At 43.0% G+C, this 23,181-nt stretch overlaps 1 protein-coding gene and 1 pseudogene across 2 annotated transcripts in view; both read left to right on the top strand.

Moving 5' to 3' along the window:
• The window catches only part of Rbms3 (RNA binding motif single stranded interacting protein 3), a 934,572-nt gene that overhangs the window by 820,676 nt on the left and 90,715 nt on the right, over positions 1-23,181 (top strand). The window lies entirely within an intron of this gene.
• LOC129672240 (10 kDa heat shock protein, mitochondrial-like) lies at positions 197-2,794 on the top strand (annotated as a pseudogene).

Below are 23,181 nucleotides of genomic sequence, written 5' to 3'. Positions count from 1 at the left end.
CCAGGGTGATGGTTGCCATCCATGGAGCACTGGTCTGAGCTGAAAGGAGTAAGCAGAGCAGAAGTAGCTCTCTGCAGGTCGCCCCCGCCAGGTGCTTGGGGAAGGCAAGAGTTGCCCAGCAGCTTTCTGGAACCAGAAGCTTACCCTACTTAGCAGCTGCCTCTGATGCCAAAAGCTTCTTGTGATTCAGGGAGACATGGCAGAGTCTAGGCGAGTGCAGCCTCAGAGGTGAGACATCATCCCTCTGATTCCAGGGGTGGCAGCTGCGTCTTCCATGGTAGCTCTGCTGACTATTACTCAAATCGCTAACTCCATATAAATATGTTATACCTGGAATATATCAGCATTGAAGCTGCATTCATGGCCAAACCCCGGTGGACACAAAGATCTTTACTGCATAAAAAAATACTTGCGTGCTCATAAAGGATTCTGTTCTATTATGCTCTTTGCTGCTGTGATAAATACCATGGTTAAAAGTAATTTGGGGAAGAAAGGGCTTGTTTTATGTTTTAGCTTATCGAACACCATGAAGAGAAGTCAGGACAAGGAACTCAAGGCAGAAACCATGCAGTAATGTTGCTGACTTGCTTCAGAGCTCGCATTCAGCTACTTTTCTTATATGTCCCAGGCTTACTTGTCTAGGGATGGTTATGCCCACAGTGGACTGGGAATGTATTTTACTTCTATTTACGTGTATGCACTTAAGTCTGGGGGGAGGTGAGAGTAGTGCATGCAAAGGCCAGAAGTAGACATCAGATTCCCTGAAGCCCGGTTATAGGAAGGTTGTAGGCTGCATAATTGTGGGGGCTGGGGGTTGAGGTCTAGTCCTCTGCAAGCATAGGCAGTGCTTTTAGCCACAAAACCATTTCTCCTGCTTTAGATTTTCCATTTGAAAACTGCCCTGTGGGCCATTTATAGACATACCTTAAGCTAGAGGGTTGGCTTCCCATAGAGGAAAGGCACTATGGAATATTTTGACCTGCATGTTTAGGAAGTTGAGTGGCAAAAGCAGAAAAACTCCTGAAGCCTGTCTTTTTATTACATCAAGGCTAAAGGCAGAGCCAGACTGCAAATTCCTGAATGTCACCACAGCTACTTACTTTCTGAATGACTCAGACGATTTATTTTTTTCTGGTTCTCTCTTATATGGATTAAGAAATAGCTTTAATGGAGTACAGCTGTTCCAAAGACAGCATTTTAGTAAAATCCCTGGTATATCTGTGTTTCAGAAGCTCCTCGTGGACAGCTCTTTTAAAATTTATTTTATTTATTTGCATTGGTGTGTGTGTGTGTGTGTGTGTGTGTGTGTGTGTGTGTGTGAACACCCATGTACACATGTGTGTTCATGCATGTGAAGGCCAGGAGAAAGCATCCAGTCCCTAGAGCTGGAGTTTCAGATGGTTTTAACACCGTATGTGGGTGCTGGGAACCAAAACTTCCAACATTTCATGCTGTGCATATCTTTGTATTGTCAGCATTAATTATATTCCTAATCAAATTGAAAAATATCAGCAACAATAATATGCAACAAAACAAAGTGATTTATCTGGGTCCAAGGAAATATACACAGAAATTACTCATTTCTTTCCTGAAATGTATGCCAGGCAATAAAATCTGAGTGTAAATCTTAAACACTGGAAACATAAAAAAGGCAATCTCTTAGTTGCTAATGTTCTCTGGGGTTAAGTTATGTATAAAACTGAGCATGATAAATCTTTCTCAGGCCTTGCTATAGCAATCAAATGTGGTCCTCATCGGCTCCTGGCTGATGGAGATACTGCTGACTCTGAACAACAATGTGAATAGCAGCGTCCTATATGGTGTGCCTGGACTCTCTGAGCTGTTAAAGAAAAATCCATTAACCATGGCCCTAAGTGTGAAAACATAGGACATTATTCTCCCTTGATTGGTTGGTCACAAACAAGATTCGCATTATTTTCAGTGTGGGCATAAGTGGAAGAAATGGTTGCCCGAGTGACACAAACCTATAATCCTAGCAGCGGAGAGAAAGATGCACAAGGATGGCTGTATGTTCAAAGCTAGCAAGGACTACATTGTGAGTTCCAATCCAGTACTGGCTGCATAGTGGGACTCAGAGAGAGAGAGAGAGGGAGTTCAAGGCCAGCAGCCTGGTCTACAAAGTGAGTCCAGGATGGCCAAGGCTACACAGAGAAACCTTTTTTTATTAAAAGAGAGAGAGAGAGCCAGAGATAAAGAGACAGAGAGTCAGAGACAAAGACAGAGGAAAGGAAGAAGATATGCATAAATAATCTTGAAGAAGGGGTAGAATTTTAAAAAATGGGAGAAATTGGAGGTGAACAAAAAGAATAACATAGATTTGCTGGAAAAGAAGTCATGCACAAGGCTCTGAATGAAACCCGATGTTGCTTCCTTAATCCTTGGCCTTGAATTGATAGAATGGAGTATGCCTACATTTAAGAAAACACTTGAGCAAAGTCTAGAGTTGCAGTGGCGCAAGTCACGGCTGGTTAAGCTTTTAGAATGTTTCAGCTCTTTGACTCTGTATTGGTTGAAAGGAATGCTGCCGAAACTGTAACTAAAGGTGCCTTTATGCTTCCAGAAGTGTCAAGGAAAGGTCCTGTCAGCAGTGGTAGTGGCTGTGGGAGCAGATGGGAGAGGGAAGAGTGGACAGATTCAACCACTCAGTGTGAGAGTCGGAAACAAGGTTCTCCCAGATCATGCAGGCGCCAAAGTATCTGTAGCTGACAAAGGATATTTCTTCTTTAGAGATGGTGACATTCTTGAAAAGTATGTGGACGGAAGTCATCATTGAAACAGTGATGTTCTAAACTATTTCATCATGTAAATAGTTCCATTGCCTTCCTTTTATAATAGACAGATGATGTCTACACCAATGACAGAAAAAAGAAAAGGAAAATGAAAGCACTTGATAACTGATTAGCACACCAGCCATCACTAATAAAAGAGTTTTCATTACTGTGGTTCACGTTTGTGAGAAGATGATTTTTTTATTTAAGGGTTTAACTTTTATCATTTATATTTAGCTTTAATTTTAAACACAGGTTATTATATTGTCACTTTCAAATGTCAAGTAGAAGGTTCCTGTCTCCCGACTTTCATGTAGAGACACTAATAGACATGAAGAGCCAGGAGCAAAGCAGGCATTTTCAGGACCCCGGCCCCCATCCATCCATCTCTTGCTCAGAGCTGTTACTTTGTTTCTCTGTGAAACCTCACTTGATTACCTTTCAGAAAAAGAAAGAGCCAGAACCATCTTTAAAAATAATGTTTCACTGTGTTGCCTATGCCTCTGCATGTGTACCACCTGTGTGCCTGGCACCTACAGAAGCCAGAAGAGGGCACTGAATCCCCTGGAGCTGGGGTTACAGAGGGCTGTGAGCTGCCATAGGTGTGCTGGACCTGAACCCGAGTCTCTGCAAAAGCAGTCTGTGCTCTCAATCACTGAACCATCTCTCCAGCCCCCCAAGAATCACTTTCTCCATCTCATTTAAAGAACATTGACCATGTTCTAGACATGCAGCTATCTCGAATAGTTTCCCATCTCCTTCGTGTTCCAGTAGCATTCATGTGTACATTTTTTCTGTCTCTAGACTGTAACATGGCGATGGCAGCATGGTGACATGTTAGCTTGTATTTCTTCTCTACCCACAACATACCGACAAACACTCCTCACAAATACCTAAGCAACCCAGCATAGGATCTCAACATTTCCATATCAGGGACCTCAGCCCATGGGATGGCGCCAGCCGCCTTTGGGATGGGTCCTCCCATCTCCTTGAACTGAGCCTAGGAGCTCCCCCACAGACTTGCCCAGAGATTTGCCCCTTTGGTGTTTCTAGATCCTGCCAAGTTGACAATCGATAATTAATTAAACACCCTCACAAAGAGTATGCAATACATTTTGAATTATGCCCTAGCTCTGTCCACCACCCTTCTCCATCTTGCCACGTTCCCACAGAGGCGCCCCTGGCACATGAATGCATTCAGGCAGACTTGACTTTTGCCTCCAGGTAGGGTATCAGACAGCAGCAGCAGGTGGTGGAGTTTTAGAGGAGAGGCTGCATCCCACTGGCTCCCTCCCTGCTGTGTGGCAAGCTCTCTCTTACAGGTCAGAGCCCTCCTGGTCTATGGTCTGCCTCACACCTGTAAGTAATGGCCACCCTAGGTTCTTTTAGCCTCTACCTTTCTTTTGCTCACAGGGATGTGAGCATCTTAAGAGTATGATGACAGTATTAACAGGAAAAGCTCATCCTTGGTGGGTGTGGACTCCTCTGGCATTCTAATGAGTAGGAGCAAGCACAAACACCTTTTATAGAGGTACAGGTTCAGTAGCCTGTATAAGTCTGCAGACAGATCTCACTATGTAGGCCTATGAATGTAGGAAAAGGATAGATTGAAGCATCTGTGATGGCAAGCTGCATGTGTGGAATCGCATAAGGAATGATGCAGGGCGGGAATAGTGGGAACTGCCAAGCAGGGACTATGCTGCCAATCAGGATGAGAGCTGTCCAATAGTTAAATATCACACCTTTGTTTTCACTGCTGTTCAAAGAGGCCTGCCACACACAGGGACCACTGAGCAGACTGACGGGGAGGGGCAGGTCCTGGTTCCACCTCAGCTCTGCAGGCTGATGAAAGCCCTTCTACAGACATTGAACCAGCATGGACAACAGGGTACTTGCAATATTTAGAGATGTGAGAGGGAAACAAAGAGAGAGCGCTCAAAATAATTATTCTATTAACTAAAACATCAATTGAATTTCAGCTTCAACTCTTACAGAAATAAGAACGAATAATAGACAAGGTCTTGTATTAAATTCTTCAGGTAGAAGAATATTCAGTTTTCTTCTTCCCTAACATCTCTCCAGTCATTTTCCTCCCTCTACCTTAAGTTGGACTTTTTTCTTACATTCACCCCCTCTCAGCTGAAGACACTTGTTTTCTTCTGTTTTGGTCAACTTGACCCATCATTTTATACTAGCATGAACCTACATTTCCTTTCCTTCATCTTCAGTAACCTGTGTTTGTTTGTTTGTTTGTTTGTTTGTTTGTTTGTTTGTTTTTAACTCTGACACATTCCACTTGAATCTGTCATGGAAAGAAGGCTTCCATGATGCTCATCAGTGCTGTATGTACCATCATCCCCTTTACCTCTGACACAGTCCACTCTTTTTTTCTGTTTTATTTTGTTTTGTTTGAGACAGGGTCTCTGTTTATAGCTCTGGCCATCCTGGAACTCACTGTGTAGACCAGGCTGACCTCAGACTCACAGAGTCTTGGTTTAAAGGCATGTGCCACCTTGCCTGGCACACTCCACTCTTATTTGTCATGGAAAGATGCTTCTGTGATGCCTCTAAATGGCGTACCATCACCCCAGCCAAGAGATGATTCATGGTGCCCCTCTTGTGTTCATTTCTTCAGAGGTTACTGTGCCATGTCCCTCACACTGTTGAAAACTAGGAAATGAGGAGAGAAACACACCACGTACCAAGCCAATGAGTGGTGACTCCTTTCAAGATAATTAGGTCATGAGAATGAAGCTCCGGGCAGAACTGTCACTGAGAAAATGGAACAGCCACTGCTGAGGTTAGGGGCACAAAGGCTGCGAGCTGACTGGCTGACTGGGAGCATATACACAGTGAAGTGCACACACACACACTCACACATGCACACATGTGCACACACACACATACACACACACACACACACACACACACACACACTCATATACACTGATGTATCTATCTCCTTTCATTTTAGCCTTATTCTTCCATATGCCCTATTGAAAGACTTCCTTTTCCGTCCTTCTTGTCCTTTTACTGTGTTTCCATGGTAACTTAAGACAAGGATTAATCTGGTTTATAGCATCTTGAAACTTGTCTTATTTTATATTGCCCGGGGGATGCATGTGGGAGCAGGGTGATGTATGTTCCTGGCTGGACTTTAAATGGACATTCTAGACAATGCTGTTCAAGAACTGCAAAACCCTCCTTAATTCCAAAATTGATAAGCTCCTGCCATCCTCACTCCCCCCACTTTGCACAAAATGAAAATTTATGTTACTATAGAGGAAAAGAGAAAAACCTTTAAAGGGAAAAATAATCAGTCTAAACTTGATCTTCACAGTGTAAGACATGCACCCATTCTCCCCTTCTGATACTATATTATCTTATCATATTAGTCTATGGAATCTGAAAGGGCCAAGTTACTTCATTATCTTGGGAATCATAACATTCCCATGCTGTCTGTCTTCTAGATTTAATCGATTAAATATACACTTAAAGCACATTGATTTTATTTTTCTACCAGGAGAAAGGGGAATTCAATGGGTCCAAGGTAAATAAATATTGCTGGAAAATGCAAGTGTCTGGGGTTCCAATTGGGAAAAAGATGATCTGAGATAGCGTGAACCCTTGGGTTCAGCCTGCTGGTGAAGATGGAGCCTCAGATAGACTGTCATGAAACCGTCTATGACCTTGATGATCTCTTAGCTTCTGTTCCTTACTCAAATCATAATACTAAAATATGTTCTGTGAGGGTGTTCAATGACCGTCTACCCTTAGTCAGGATGTGTGATGGTCATCCAACAATCTTTCCACTGTCCAGAAGGATGGGCCATTGTAATCTGAGTGTCTACCATGCAACAGTAACACCATTTACTTCTTTCGAGCAATTAATGTTATCATTCGAATGTCAGTCATCCATTGTCTATTGTTCAGCAGCATTTAACGCTCAGGCTCCTACAGTTGTTACTCTTTCTGTGCAGTCAGTAGTGTGGCCCCATTGTCTCTTTATCTCTGCAAACCATGCTTTGCCACCTCTGTCGTTAATTCTATGCTGTGTCACCCCTGTCAACATGAGGCTGCATTTTCTCCTCTCTGAGTTTCAGTACCAGTGATCAACTGACTTCCATAAGTCCTAGAGTGACTTGGCCACTTTCTAAAAATCAAACCTACAGTTTAAGCCCAACACTGATGATGTTGGTACTTTATCCAGATACCTCAACTAGCACCTCGACCACTCATGGTCAAACTTCTTAAGGCTCCATCCTGATCAAAGGCAACAGCATCCTCATGAAATAATACCTTGGCTTAAAGGTGATATTCTTATTCTTCACTTTGCAGTGGCCCCTTTCATGTAACAGGACTCACTTCATTTGATCTTTCTCTGGGATAAAAGGGAGACTTCAGTTTGATTGGAAGATGTGTGACTCCCTCCCCTCCTGACTTCCTTTACAATGCTGCTGTTGACTCCACCTCTTCAGGTGGATAATCCCGCCATCAGTTTCCTGATAATACTTACCTTAGGTGCATTTCTTTCCCCTTCCCTTGTGGAAGCAGCTACCAACTTTGACCAAAACTAGCTTTGAGTAATGTGATTAAATATGAATCCATGTCTTCACCTCAAGGCTCACATGTAGCACCTGCAGGTCCAATTGTCATCACGGCACCAACAGCCCCCTAGTTTTTCAAGAGCATGGCCCAATTTCTTTTGAATTCAACCTCTTACTCTACCTGGGTATCTAATTATTTAGCTAAACTTTATGAATTAGTTTTCTCTCTGTGGATTACTGCTCTGAATTCTGCCATGTTGGTCTTATATTCTACTGGAATCAGTATTTACTTTGTGATAACAGTGGCCAGTATTTGTTGTTGTTGTTTTCCTAACCATGAATACACATGGTTTCTCACATTTTAGCTACTCACAAGACAATCAGTGGCTAAGCGAAGTAAAAAGTAAAGACCTACATCTTGCTTTTTCTGTACTCCTCACTTGTGAAATAGCAGCCAACAAAGAGCTATTACTCAGTTATTGAAAGGGGCGGCCAATAGGTTTAAGTACATTGGCCTTGTTTGCACAGAGCACAGCTTCTCTAGCTTACTAAGTTGACAGTAATTTAATGTAGAAAATTAAACTGAATTACAATATATCTGAAGGGTCTTCTCTTGATGTTGCCATAAACATCTTACAGAACAACCTGGTTACATCAGCACCTGGTAGACAGGTGGCTCCATCAGGGAGACACTAGTGGAAGCATGAGCCCCCAAGGCAAACCACTTGATACAGGCCCCATGGACCACAATGCCCTGGCTGAGTATACCTCTGTGCCATGCTTACTAGATGCTTGCTTGAAGAAAACTGATATCTTATGTCACCTCTCTTGACATCCATAAATAGAGTGGATTCCTTTTTCAGTGGTGGGGATGGAGAAAATCTAGCACCTTACACACACTAGGTGAACACTCCTCCACTGAGCTGCCATCCCAGACCAAGATGGTGGGCCTTAGTGCTGTCATAGAAAACCAGACATCAGCCAAAGTGTATCCCTGAACAGCTTTTTTTGTTCCAAGCTTCACAGAAATGAGTCTGATTGTTGAGATCAAAGTTGTAGTGGAGCTAACTAACTACAAAGAAGTCTGAGAAAGTTATTTCTGTCTATGTAGACCAGGCTGGCCTCAAACTCACAGGCAGCCATCTGCCTCTGCCTCTCCAGTACTGGGATTAGGAATGTGTACCACTACACTTGGCAATAATGATATTCTTGGTGAAAGAAAATCAATTCACTATGGCCACAAAAAACATTATGAAGGGCAAATAATAGTTTTGGTGACTGAAAAATAAAACAGTCTTAATACTGAAAAATGGTAAAATGGTGAATGTTGAAAAGATAACAATCAGTATTGGGAAATGGTAAAGTGATAAATGTATAAAGAAGACAGATAGAAAACTCTAATTTTATTGGAAACATTTTTTTCCATCTCAAAACTGTTAGCAAACTTTGACATTAAAAACTCTTAAAAATATTTGTTATTTTTGAAGACCTTAGACATCTGGAGATTTTTGATTGAGATAAGAAAAAAGTGGCCCTTTCCAGTCCAGTTATATCATACTTTAAAATGTCACTTTAAAAAGTTCCAGTTTTCATTTCATCTGATTCTCCAGGTATAAGTCAAAACAACAGTGACAAACAGTTATCAAGACTTGTTTTCCAACATACAATCAGATTCACGGCCCAATATACTACCTTGCAAAGTGCTTCTAAATAGAGAGTAACATTAAATTATCTAAACAGTATTACATAATTTAGTAGTATGGAATGAATACAGAACATATATTGAAACTTTTATGGAGGAAGGTCTTACCTGAAGGAGAGGGGAAATGAAAGGTTGAACAAAATTGTTAGCCATGTTTAGTGTAGAGAAGTTTTAATTCAGCAGACACGGGTGCTCTGGCAAGGGACCACATATAAAGACCCTCTAGGAGTGCAGATACAACCTGGATCACAGTACGGTATGGCTGTAATACAGACATGCCATTAGCACACGCCTTTATTCCCAAACCATGAAAGTGAGGTTTGTTTATGCAGGAATGGTTGGAAGAGATGTGAGCAGACAAAGCCACAAATCAGAGAAAGACCTGACAGATAGGATATGCCCAGCTTTCAGGAGAACAGACAGGGAAGACACTACTTAAGAACAGTGCAATCCCTAGGTGATTAGATGTGATGAGATGAGTTGGTAGGGGTAGGGCTCCCCTTTTCTGAGGAGTAGAGGAAGAAGAATGGGAGAAGAGAGAGAAAGGGGGCTATGGTCAAGATACAAAGTGAATATATAAATAAATTAATTAAAAGAACAGTGCAGGGAAAGGTGGACTTGAGTTCGGTCATGTTTAGCTTAGTGCAGTTGAATTCAGTTCATGTAGTCATTGAAGTTCTATTTGTGGAGCTCAGAGGCAGTTTTTTTTTTTCCAAGCAGAGCAATTCAGTGAGAATACAAGAGAAACCAATTTGAATCAGTCAGCTTTGAGAGCAGTTTTGAGCCAGGACAGCTGAGTTGAACCAGAAAGGGTGAGCTTATTCAGAAGTCAGTCTCAGAGGCTGAATACATTTTAGGTCTAGGTTAGCAGACATAGGCTGGAATCTAAAGCCTTAAAGCTCCAGCCTTACAGAAGATTAGGTTGTGCAGAGGCTAGAAGCTTCCAGGCTAGGCCTAGGAGTAGTTAGATAGAAATTCTCTGGGCTCAGCCAAGCCATATATTCTCACAGCTTGGGTATGGCTCTCATCTCATCCCCTCGTCAGAGGAACTAAAAAACATTTAAAGCTTGCAGTGTGTGCTTCAAGCTTCTGTACTTGGGAGGTTGAGGGTTAGAAGCTCACACCCATCCTTGGGTTCACAGTGAGCTCCAGGTCAGCCTGGGCTTCATGAGATTCTGTCTCAAGAGTACATAAATAAATAAATATAATAATAAAATATAAAATAACTTGTAAAAAATGGAGTTCAGAAGGTCCATCATAACAGAAACCAGCATCCTAATATCTGGGTTGACAGCATTCACCCACCGCAAATGTCTGTGCATACTGATATGAACAACAAAAGGCAATGTTGAGGCAGCTAGGATGAATAGATATCTGCAGATGATTGGGTTCCCTTAATTCTGTACTATATCATGAAAAGACTGGTGTTGTATTAAAATGGCAGGAGACACCTGATCATCCCTTAGCTCTCCACAGGTATGTAGGGCAAGGCTGAGCCAAGGAGGCAGAGGAGATAAAGCTATTGTGTGAGTTTCCTCAAGTGACCTGTAGCCTATCAACATTGCCAAACCTGCTCCATTTCTCCAGTGTAGAGAACTATCATGGACACTTGGCACCTGTGTCCTCTAAAACTCACAGTGGAAGCTCTCAGCTCCTGGTGCTTGACCTTATGGCTGGAGAAACAGTTTTGAAGAGGTAATTATTTCAAATGAGGACTTCAGGAAGGTCCCTAATCTACTCTGCTTGGCAGTCTTGAACAAAGAGTGCCTTAGGACACCTGGTGAGTCACTGGGAGAGACATGGACAAAGGAAAGGCCACCTGATGATGTGTTGAGAAAGTTGATATCTGTGTCAGTTCAGGATGTCATCACAGGTGAGTGGGCTGAGCAACAGGGACCTATCTTACAGCTCTGGAGGATGCAATTGAGGCAGTGGGGAGACCTGAGGTCTAGTGAGGCCTTCTCTTGGTTTGTGGATGTCCATCTTCTCACCATGTCCCTGTCTCGACATGGGATTGTCGACAATCTCATGTCTTCCAAGGAGTACAGTAACCTTACTCAAGAGATTCCTCCCCTCATTACCTGATTACCTCTCAAAGGCCACACCTCTGAAAGTGTCTGATGCCAGACACTTTGGACAATTAATTAGCTAGAGAATATTTTTCCCAATGATCTCCCCACCAGCTCAGTTAACCTTACCTCTAAGGATCACAGTGAGGGCCTTCCCTTCAATGTATGAATTTTGTAGGGACACGGACATTTGGTCTGCAGCAGAGGTCATCTGCCAACCAGAAGAGAAGCCTGAGAGGAATCCAAAGCAGACACTGTCTTGATCTTAGACTTTCAGCCTCCCCAATAGTGAGAAAATAGACTTCCATAATTTAATCCATGTACTCTACAGTATTTTGTCGCAGAAGCTCTCGGCAACAAACATAAGGACATAGAAAGAATGAAATTTAAACTACTGATATTAATGTCTCTCTGCTGTCAACAACAAGTGGTTCTTGGCATACAGAGGGTATTTGATTCCTGCTTCTCTCATATAACATGTGATTACCTTTGGAGACATTAGGATTGTCTTGGGAGAAGGAAGTTATATTGCTAGTAGTGCAGAGACTAAAAAAGCTTCTAAGCATCATGCAATGAGTAAGTTAGACTCGCTGCTGCATAGAGTCCAGAACTCTGCTAGCAATGAGGAGTTATCCCAATGACAGTATCTGAGGTTGAGAGCCCTCACAAAATAGGAAACCATTGTCTGACAAGGCTTTTATTTGGAAGTAAGGAAAGTTGAGTTTCTTCTTTTTTCTTAATTTATTTGTTCATTTTATATCCCAATCACAACCCTACTCCCTTATCTCCTCCTAGTCCCACCCTCCCACCCTCTTCTCCCATCCCCCATGTGCCCAACCCAGGTACCAAGCTACCCTGTCACATCAAGTCACATCAAGATTAAGTACCTGCTCTTTCACTGAGTCAGAACAAGGCAGCCTTGCAGTGGAAGTGGGATCTAGAGGGAAGCAACAGGCCCTGCTCCAATTGTTAGGGGACCCACTTGAGGACCAAGCAGCCCATCACCTTCATATGTGTAGGGCCTAGGACCAGTCCATGTGTGTTCTTTGGTTGATGGTTCAGTCTCTCTGAGCCCTCACATGCCCAGGTTAGTTGGCTTTGTAGGTCTTCTTGTGGAGTCCTTTCTTAACTTCCACAAGACTCCCTGAGTTCCAGATAATGTCTGTCTGGGTCTCTGCATCTGTCTCCAGTCTGAGTTTTTCCTACTAGTTCAGCATACAAAGCCATTCCCGAAGAGTTAATTGTCTGGTGCCATACACTTCAGGCACTTAGTTGATGAATGCTCTCTCTAATCGTCTCTCCACCAGGCTGGTTGGACTCCCTATGATGAGTGGGCTATACTAGGGCCTGTCTGCCTCAGAATGAACAAAGTGGAGATGTATTTCCTTCTACTTCTTATCTCATAGAACAGAGAGTAAAACCAAACCACAGGTGGATTACTCTCTGAGATGGAGGACAGCAAGAGAGATGGCTCAGTGGGTAAATGATTTACTGCACAACTGTGGGGATTTGAGGGTGGGTCATATATATGAATACATGTATTTAAATCCCAAAGATAGAAGTTAGAGAGACGTCTCAGTGGTTAACAGCACTTGCTGCCCTTGCAAAGGATCTGAGTTTGGTTCTTAAAACCCTAGCCAGACTAGTAACCCTGGTTCCAGGAGATCTAGTGGCCTCTTCTGGCCTCTGTGGGTACTGCACACATCTGATGCATATTTCACATGTGGACATTAATATAAGCTTTTTTTTAAGCCAAAGGATCTTAAATAACCACAAACATTGTTCCTATAATAACCCACATAAGCATAATAAAACAATCTCAGATATGGACCTGGGGATATGGTTCAGTGGTCAGAGTCCTTACCAGAGCACACCTCCCCCAAACCCATGCAAATGCCCCAGGTAGGCAGGGTACCCTCCCAAGGCAGAGAAATGGGGACCCCAGAGCAAGAAAACTAGGAAAACCAGCCATGTCTGTGAGCTCTGGATTTGAATGAGTCAAATAAAGTGAAAGACCAAGAAGGGGCTATTTCTGAAATCAGCTTTGTGCCTTCACATGTTCATCCACACATGCATACATACACACTCACATACCAGAGTCCACACACATGAGCTTCCCTACACTAGTCCACGCACATAAACACACAAGTGTTTAACTTCACTAGCTTTCATTTATGAGTCTTCCCTCTTCATACTATGTATGATAAAAGAAATACAAGAAAATACAGAAGAAGAGGCAGCAGGGTCATCTGGTTCGAATTAGACAAATGAGGCCCCGAAAGGTACACCCACTGCTGACAAACTTATAAAGTCAAAACAAAAGTAATTCCAGTGCAGAAACAGCTGTTTGCTGGGTGAACCCACTTCCCTCCCAACTCTGCCTGGCAGCTCTTGTACCCTGATTATTCCATCTGGAGATAATTGTGTGACATCATCCATAAAATTAAATCATAATCAACCCAACTAGCAAACAGGCCAGCAGGCTGCTTTGCAGCCACACACAGGGTGAGGGAGATGATTCATCTCCATGGGAGACGGGGGAGGGAAATGAAATGCAGATGACGCAGAGAGGGCGACCCTCAGCGTGTACACATGCTTGCCGCTGGCAGCATGCCCAAGCTCGTGCCCAAGAGTGTCAGGACTTCCGGCACGTTACCTGCATTGCCCATGTGAGGAGAGGTGTTCCACTCAGGATCCAAAGGTTGCCCTGTAGGGACTGCTAGTATGAGCTGTTGATGTCCAAAAGTGAAAGTCCCTGTTCCCTCTTCTGATTAATTAGCCATTACTGAAAATCACCAAGTAGTGAAAGCCATATATAACAGCGGTTGGACAAATCTCAGCTTATTTGTGAAAGATAAGAGTATTTCACAAAATCTGCCAGCTCAGTGGGCTGTGATGAGTGTGTGTATTTCAAAGAGGAGTCTAAAATTGTAAGACAGTAAGGTGTGGTTTCTAAAAGTCATTCAGACAAGACAGTCCTCAGAGAGAGTGGTTGGCGATGGGACTCAGTTCATAGCATATATGATGAATATGCACATATTTTGATTCCTAATGCCTTGTTGTGGTGGTGTAGTATTAAAGTAACTATTATCTATCTGATGTAACTGTCATCTCAGAGGCCTTCTGCCTCTGTCTGCTTACCGAGACCTCGTGCTGGGAGCTTCCAGCCTCCATACAATCTCACCTAGGCCTAGAATGTTTTCAGCCTCTGAGATTCACTACTGAATAAGCTCACCCTTTCTTGTTCTTTCTGAGCTCTGGGCTGGCTGGTTCAACTCAGCTGTTCTGGCTCCAAATTCCCCTGAAAGCTGACTGATTCTGTCTGACCTCTCTCTCAGCCTCTGACTGAATGGCTCCTCTTGGCCTCATACTAACTTTGGCAACATGTTCTCATCTTCTAGTTTCTTCTCATTCTCTGGCTCATTCTCTCTTTACCTGTGTCTAGCTTGTTCTTTCTCTGCAGCCTATCTCTATACAACTGTCCCAGTAAAACTGCATCCTCACTCTCTCCCTCTCTGCGTCCCTTGCCTTTTAAGTCACCTCTCCTTCCTCTCTCTTCTTCTGAGAGTTGGGCACATCCTATTCTGTCAAATCTTTCTCTGATTCATCACTTTTCTGCCTTTTAATTAGATTTCATTTTCTAACATGGGTGCTTCTTCCTGCAAACTATCTTTACCTCATTGTTTAGAATTAAAGGTGTGTGCTAAGAGCATTTCCAGCCAGATCACAGACCTAGAAGGTCTTTGGATGTGACCACTTTCCAGAACTGCCTTGGTATGTATTAAAATTCCTTACAATGTAGGCTATAAGCCCAGTACCCAGGAAGTGGAGGCAGGAGGATCTGAAGTTCTCTCTCTCTCTCTCTCTCTCTCTCTCTCTCTCTCTCTCTCTCTCTCTCCTCTTGCATATATACCTGAAGAACTCTGGATTAATGTGTGCATCCATGTTTATTGTGGGCTCACACTGTTCTCAATAGCTCAAAAGCATGGTATATATTCACAGAGGACCTTTTCAGACACCAAGAAAAATTAAGTCATGCTATTTCCAGAAAAATGGCTGCAAGTAGAGATATTTATGGTAAGAGAAATAAGATTCAGAAAGATAAATACTGCATTTACTCTCATATTTGGAATCTAGGTTTAAGTGTGTTGTGGGTGGGTAGGGAGGACGGGAGGAAGAGCTCTTAAGAGGGAGGCAATGGAGTGCATGTGCCGTGTAAGCATGGGAAGAACTATTTGAAGAGAGAAATGACACCAGGAAGAGGAAAGCAGATGGGTCAGGGAGGGTAGTGGAGGGGGAAGATGAATAAGAACAAGGTCTAATGACTCACATATGGAAAACACCACAACGAAAGCCACCACTTTGTTTACTAACTTAAAAATTAATTAAGAAAAAAGAAAGAAAGATCCGGAAATAGAATAGACGGAGACAAATGTGTGGATTGGTCCTGCTGATAGCTCCGAGTGCTTCCACTTTGGCTGTGCAGATGAAGGGCTTCTAAAGCCCAAGGTCATCCCAGACTCTCATGGCCAGAGAGCACAGATTTGGGTTGAGTCATTTGAGACACTTGGCCTTAATGACTGGAGAGTTCCATGGAGACCCCAGCAAACGCAAAGTGCAGCTGTATGCCGAGTTTCTGAATTTTCCAAGCAGCAAAAGTGCCAGATGTTAGGACGCTTGTGGCTCTGGAGCGTCTGCAGTGAGAAGGTCGCTGCCCATCTGTGAGGATGCAAGGGAAAACCAGTGCAGAACAGAAGGAAACACTTTCTCGTTTTCCTCCGAATAATATCAGGAGCAGTAGCACATGAAGAAGACATTTTTAAAGTGTGTTCTTTTGTTCTATTATTTATACTGAGCATGCATAACACATGTATTAACCCACATTGTGTTTACAAATCTACAGACCTAGTTAGTTGTGAGAAATCCTAAAATGTGAGTCAATCAGAAAAAGAATAATTTTTCATAGAAATCAAAACCGTTTGCCTGTCTTATTTTCTTCTGTTGTTGTCTATGCCTGGGTTGATAAGAGCTATGCAGACCAAGTATATAATGACAAAAAGCCTTGGCATTCTGTTTTTACTATTCTTACTTAGATTATCTAGGGATCTTTCTGATATAAGCCTCAAAAACTCAGAGGACTATGCAAGAAAACCAAGGAATTCAGTATAAAAAAGTAAGTTGACCTACAGGTCTAATGAGGACAGCCATCTGCAGGGTCATGGTGGTCTGCACAGCGAGATCTAGCAGGGGACCGCCTCCGATATTACGCTTCCATGCGCCATCCTGTTGCTTTCTTTCCTGTCTCTCCCTCTTCTCACTCTATCTGCCTTGATTAGGTTGTGCTTTGGTTCTAATTTTTCCTTTTGATTATATTCTGAAGGCTTGAGAGATGGCTCAGAGGTTAAGAGCTGTAGCTGTTCCCAGCACCCATGTCAGGTGTCTCATAACCAATTGTAACTCCAGTTCCAGGGATCTGAGGCTCTCTTCTGGTTTTCACAGGCATTCACACATGCACACACACACACACACACACACACACACACACACACAAACACAGAGAGACAGAGAGAAGAGCCTTTGATTTCCTTCTTCGCCAAGTGGGAACAGGCACATGCTTTGAAACCTGTTATATCCCAGAACATGAGGCTATTTCTCAGTAATTTCTGATGACTTGGAATTCCAGTGTCTGTAGTGTGTACCAAGAAAATAGGAGAAAAATCAGGCACATCTTCCTGACTGAAGCCAGACTATTATGTGTTTGGCCCATGTCAGCAAGCTGTAAAGCATTGCAAAGAATAAAACAAGACAAGGAGACTTCTGTTTTATAAAGATTCTTCCGTTAGTGTTGTGGAGTATTGCTTGATATTTAAAGGATAAAAAATCTGTCCCCAGGATCAAAGAAATAAGTCCTACAAAGCATGCCAACAAAACTCAACCAGGCGGTACTGAAGCTCCGTACTTGGTCAACGTATATTCTATGGGAATGTCAAAAGAACCAATAGTCAAGAACATTGTTAGCGTTTATATGTTATTTTAGGATTGCATTTCTATTACCATTGTAGAGATAGTAACAAACTTGTTTTATTTGTTTGTTTGGTTTGGTTTCTCTTTGAGAGAGAGACTCACTTTGTAGCTAAAGCTGGTGGAACTCACGATCTTCCTGCCTTAGGCTGCCTGGCACTGGTCAGAGGTGGGCCATGCTGCCAGAACCCTGAGAAGGCAGTGGCCCTCTTTTCTGCCTCCTGCTCTGCTGGGATGTGAGAAGCTCCTCCCACAGCAACAGCTGTAAGCCACACCTGCCACCATTTTGTCCCTGCTGTGGTGGACTCTATCCCTCGAACTATAGGCCCAAACCAAACTTTCCTAAGTTTATTAGGTATTTTGTCACAGCTATGAGGCAAGCAGCTAACACACTCCGCACAGGAGTAGTGGAGGAGCTCAGGTCATTCACTCCCAAATACGTGCTTGCTGTTTTGAATTAAAGGACTTGAAGAATAGCAGTTGTGACAGGGGTGCTCAGCCCCTGGCCTTCCTTTTCCTTTCTACAAACAGGAGATTAAAAAAAAATACCCATGTGGAAAGTCCTTTCCTGCACCACAAAGGAAGGCATTTCATTCTTATCACACCACAGATGAGCCAAACCCTGCAGGAATTTGATCAAACAAATCTTGTCAGGCTAACCTTTATCTACCTAATCCCTTTCCATAATCAATTACCTTATCCTTTATCCCACATCACCTTATCTTGTCATATTGCCACAATACAAAACACTTTCTCCAAACTAGCATAAAAGCTCTTAAGCCCCAACTCTTTCTTTGGACCTTAATTTGTCTCTCAAGGCTCTCTGGTACATGCATTACAAAATGAGGGGGTTGGGACAACAGCTCGTTTGGTAACGTGTTTGTTGAGGACCTGAGTTCAATTCCTGGTACCCATGTAAAAACTCAGCACATGCTAATAATCCCAGTGTTAGGAGGCAGAAATCGGCACTACCCGGTGGGCTCCTCAGCCAGCCAGCCTAGCTTATCGATCTCCACATACCAGCTAGAGATACTGTCTCGAAAAACAAGGTGAAGTGAAAGGCTGGCTCCCCCTGAACAGAAGATGCTAAAAAGACAACTAAAAGCAAGTGTGTCTGAAATGGGTCTGAACTGGGTCTTGTGTCATAGAGGGAATGCTGGCAACACTTGAATGTGATCTTCAGAGACGTGAAAGTGCTGATGAATTTTGATGGCCCACAGCAGTTGTATAGAGCATCTCCTCTTATACACATTAGCTTCTGGGGGATGCAGTGTCAAAAAGAGGGAGGCAAGACCCTCTGTTAGCATCTTAACCCACACGTTCAAAGTACAGCATGCTCCCTGACGTCCTTGCAAGTTTTCTGTTGAGATTTATGAGTACAAAAGTGTAGGCAGCACATCTCCTCATCAGAGCCTTTTAACTATGACAACAGCCTGGCTTCAATGTCTCGGGAGGGAGGAAAGGAGAAGAGATGGCTAGTTTCTGTTCCATCAATTGAAAAAAGCAAATTCTGATGGAGAGTTCCATCTACGTACTACCTTTTCCCCCCAATGGCAAAATTTATACTTGAGACCCTTTGCTTTTCTCTGTCTTCCCACTGACTGTAACTCCTCTATTTTCCCCTCTCTTCTATTCTGGACAACAAGATTCTGTCACCTTCCTGATATGCAATTTATTGGTCGGTTCCCTTCAGAAGTGACGCTAACACTGGCACCTTTGGAAATGCCACATCTCTCCAGTGAACTGTGAGAGACGCTAGGATGTACTCAAGCCCGCACTATAGCATTTAGCTGTTTTGCATAAAATGCAAATATTTGGAAGTCAAAGGATAGTGGCAACATTCTTAAATGTAGAATTTGATATTTTTTTTCAAATATACACATTCTGAACGTCTTTTAACCTTTCAATTACCAATGCTTTCAGTAATTGGGGATACCAAATATAGACACTCAATAAAAGTTCATTGGATAAATGAACCAAAGATTGAAATCTCTTGGCTCTTGTGAATGACAGATCCTGTAATATTGGTAGACTCTCCTTAATGTAAGTTCCATTTTGAAAACTTTATGATCTGTGATTTTTGGACTTGCAGGTAAGATTCATATTATCTGACATGACATTAAGAGCCTCGTTCATCTCAGCTCTGAGGCCCATAGCGGAGACTGACAGTCTGAAGAACATAGTTCAAAAACTCAACACAATCTTGAATTGTTTTGACAAAGCCTAATTATAGCCCCATTTACCCCCACTAACTAGGTATATTTATGAATAAGTCACTTAAAATATTTTATTAATTACACAGTGCTCCAGCTCTTTCAGCATCTGTAGCAAGCTGGCTTAGATTTGCGAGGTTTGATTTTTTTCTCCCAACTATAATATGTTAGAATTTGGCAATGACTGTGACCATGGACTCCCAGCAGTGGTGGTTGCCTGCACTGGACCTGCACAAGACTATCAACAGTCTATCAACAGTCACTCATCAATGGAGGACAGGCTCACTGGGCCCTGCCCCTTCCTGCTGGAATATTGGTCATTGATGGATTCTGATAAAGACATGGCCATTGTATGTACAGTTCATTATATGTTCACTGGTGAGCTCATTGGTCTCTAATATATATTTCAAAACCCATGGTCATTTATATAATTCTGGTTAGGTTTACTGGGTCAAAAAATAAAACAAAAAAGTTGGAAGGGGGATTGTAGGGAGGAAGAGAGGCAGGAGGGATGGAAAAGAAACAAAGAATAGTAACAAGAATACATTATACACATATGTGGAACTGTCAAAGGAAATTTTAATTAAAAACATGTTAGGTTTTCCCAATATGATCAAAATGGAATTGAGAACCATGTTACTTCACCAAAAATACTATTCTGTAAAAATACAGAAAATGGGGCCAGCGAGTTGGTACAGCATGACAATCTGGGTTCCATCCCTAAGAGCTGAGGAAGAAAACCATCCTGTGACCTTATTCCAAACATTCAGTTTGCTACTAGTGTCACTCTTTTGGGAAGTTGTGAAAATGTCAGGATGGGTCACCTGCTATGGTAGTTTGAATGAGAAAGGCCCCCATAGGCTTATGGATTTGAATAGTGGGACACCAGAGAGTTAGCACTATTTGAAAGGATCAAAAGAGATGGCCTTGTTGGAGGAAGTATGTTGGAGGAAAGTATGTGGGCTTTCAGGGTTCAGAGACCCCATCCCAAGCCCAGAGCCCCTCTCTTTGTGCTGCTCGTGAGTCTAGATGTAGAGCTCTCAGCTCCTTCTCCAGCACCGTGTCTGCCTGGGTGCCGCCATGTTTCCCACCATGATGATAAAGGAGTAAAGCTCTGAAACTTTGGGCCAGGGTCAATTAAATGCTTTTCTTTATAAGAGCGGCCTGAAGAGCAATAGACACCAGCTGGAAGAAGTAGGCATTGGAGGTGGATCTTCGGAAGAATCTTGTCCCCAACCCATTTCTGTCTCTCCTCCTTCTCCACCAGATGTCAGCTGCTCTTTCATTTCATCCCCACTAGGATGGGTTTTCTCTGGAGCATTTGGAAGTCAATGACTTGGGTATGGAGAAATTTGGAAGGTGGTCCAGGGAAGTGCAAACTCTGGAGTGGACACTGTGGCAAGTGTATTAGGAAACCAGGTATTCTGTCACTGTGGGCAGCTGGAATTTCGTCCTAATGGAGACACTGGGAAGAATGAGAGAGCTGGTTCTGGCATATCCCTGCCCACCAAAACCACAGCACCTGACTAGCTAGCTATCTCCACCACAAACCCTTCATAGTTATGAACGCAGACACTTCAACCTAAATTCTCTTCTCTTGAATATAGAGGCGATACTGGGCAACCTCAGAGCCTGCGTCATAAAGGGCAAGGCAGCCTCTTCCAGTTTCTTCTGGAATGTTCACTCACAGAACAGAGCCTCCATGTTGTAAGGAAGCCCAACCCACAGGAGGGTGACACAGGGGGATTTTTCATTGGTGATATCAGGCTGAGGATCCATCTGGAGGCAGCTGGAAATTTAATGAGCAGAACTGCGATCATCCCCCCATTTATCATGTCATCTCAAGTCTTTGAAGCTTCACAGACCAGACCTAAACACCACAGAGCCGAAACAGGCTGTCTTCACTCTATTCTTTCCGAATTTCTGACTCCAAGAATCTATGAGCTCCTTGGCAAAACAGGTGTTGTGAGGTTTTAAGTGTGGTGTGCCTTTTTGTGTATCTGTAGACAAGAAGGCTCAGAGGAGTTTTTCTCCCCAGCATCCAGCCCTTGCGGCTTACAAAGCAGTAAGTCCCCAGAATATTTATGTTGCCCTAAAGAGTCAAATAAGTCCTTGTGCATTCAGAATTAGAAACATTTAGCACTTCAAGTGGGACCCTGTCCCTGTAGAGTTGCCTTAGAGCCACTGGTGATTTCAGATGAAGAAGACTCTCGTGACCAGGGAACAGAGCAATTTCGTACCTGTCACTGGTAGTCCAGCTGGTCACTTTACAGAGTAGAAGAACAATGCATAACCTGAGAGTCTGGTTTTGCTAACCTCAGTGATGGAGTCAGCATGGGCTGCAATGGCCAGTAACAAGGAAATTTACCCCAGACCTCAAAGGTATGAGAAAGTGTCGCCACCCTCCTCCAAAAGCTAAGTAATTTGCTCAGTGTCCCCAAAGCATCTGGACAGAAACACAGAAACTAGTGGCTTCTATATGCCAACTCCTACAGAAAAACAAATTGGAAATCTGTTTTTAGAATAACATCATGTGGACCTGCAAATGGAACCTGGATAGATTACAACTACACGTGCATGGGCTTCTTGCTTGATCTCCTGAGAGGACAAACTCACAAGACTGCAGAAACCAGCAGAAACTAGGCTTGGCTAGCCTGAACACAGGAAGAGATTCTTTTGATTCTTTTTATCATCATAATAATAATTAATAATTATTATAATTATTATTTACACTTTATTCACTTTGTACCCCAGCTGTTGCCCCCTCCCTCATCTCCTTCCAACCCCACTCTCCCTCCCTTATCCCCTAGTCCACTGATAGGGGAGGTTCTTCTCCAGTTCTATCTGTCCCTAGCCTATTAGGTCTCATTGGGACTGGTTGCAATGTCTTCCTCTGTGGCCTGATGAGGCTGCACTCCCCAGGGAGTGGTGATCACAGAGCCTGCCACTGAGTTCATGTCAGAGACAGCCCCTTCTCCCCTTACTAGGGAACCCAATTGGAGACTGAGCTGTCATGGGCTATACCTGTGCAGGAGTTCTAGGTTGTCTCCATGCATGGTCCTTGATTGGAGTATCAGTCTCTGCAGGGCCCCCAGGGCCCAGTATTTTTGGCTCTGTTGGTCTCCATTTGGAGCTCCTGTCCCATCCAGGTCTTTCTATCTCTCCCTTCTTTCATAAAATTCCATGCCCTCTGCCCAAAATTTGGTTATGAGTCTCAGCCTCTGCTTTAATACCTTGATCAATGGAGTCTTTCAGAGGCCCTCTGTGGTAGGCTCCTGTCCTGTTCCCTGTCTTCTCCTGCTTCCCTGAGATTCCACCTTACACCTGTCAGAATGGCTAAGATAAAAAACTCAAGTGACAGCACATACTGGAGAGGTTGTGGAGAAAGGGGAACCGTTCTCCATTGCTGGTGGGAATGCAAACTTGTAAAACCACTTTGGAAATCAATCTGGCACTTTCTCAGACAATTAGGAATAGTGCTTCCTCAAGATCCAGCTATGCCACTCCTAGACATATACTCAAAAGATGCTTAAGTATCCAACAAGGACATTTGCTCAACCATGTTCACAGCAGCTTTATTCATAATAGCCAGAACCTGGAAACAACCTAGATGTTTCTCAGTGGAGGAATGGATACAGAAATTGAGGTACATTTACACAGTAGAATATGACTCAGCTATTAAAAACAAGGAAATCATGAAATTCACAGGTAAATGGTGGGCACTAGGAAAGATCATCTTTTGATTCTTTTGGTAAATAGAGATTATAAGTCCTCTCACACTGATACTGATAGTATATAATTCTTGTTTAATTAAGAAAGGGAAGGAAGGAAGGAAGGAAG

This window comes from Psammomys obesus, unplaced genomic scaffold, assembly GCF_907164565.1.
Source record: "Psammomys obesus unplaced genomic scaffold, mPsaObe1.curated_primary_1811, whole genome shotgun sequence".
Lineage (NCBI taxonomy): Eukaryota > Metazoa > Chordata > Mammalia > Rodentia > Muridae > Psammomys > Psammomys obesus.
Note: the sequence above shows the minus strand (reverse complement) of the source record. Positions and strands in the feature narration are given on the sequence as shown.